Raw genomic sequence first — 459 nt, forward strand, 5'->3', positions numbered from 1 at the left:
TGGGGCTTGTTGGTAGTTACAAGGTTGTCCACCATGTCTTTCAACTGGGTATGCATGGTAGAATGGTCTTTGTCCAGGATATCTCGGAGGGTGTTGCTGCCAAAAGGGTTGATTAGATCCTCTTGGTTCCATCCATCCTTCATTGGTCTGACCTTGATGCACATTCCTGCTGTTACTTCTATTTCCTTTAACAATATTAGAACCAAACTCAAAGCGAGAGGGGTGAGAGTTCATAGTAGCAAATAAAGATAAAAAGGGAAAACAACAATAATTAAACAAGCAAAAGAAAAATATTTACAATAACCAATAATAAGGCACACGTTAGCAGATCCCCGGCAATGGCGCCATTTTGACGTCGTGATTTCTACCAGTAAAGAAATTCATAGAAATGGTTGCGTTGTAGATATAGTTTCTAAACTAGCAAAAATCCCTTCGTACAAACGTGTTGGGTGTCACAAG

This window comes from Arachis ipaensis, chromosome B05 (genome assembly GCF_000816755.2).
Source record: "Arachis ipaensis cultivar K30076 chromosome B05, Araip1.1, whole genome shotgun sequence".
NCBI lineage: Eukaryota > Viridiplantae > Streptophyta > Magnoliopsida > Fabales > Fabaceae > Arachis > Arachis ipaensis.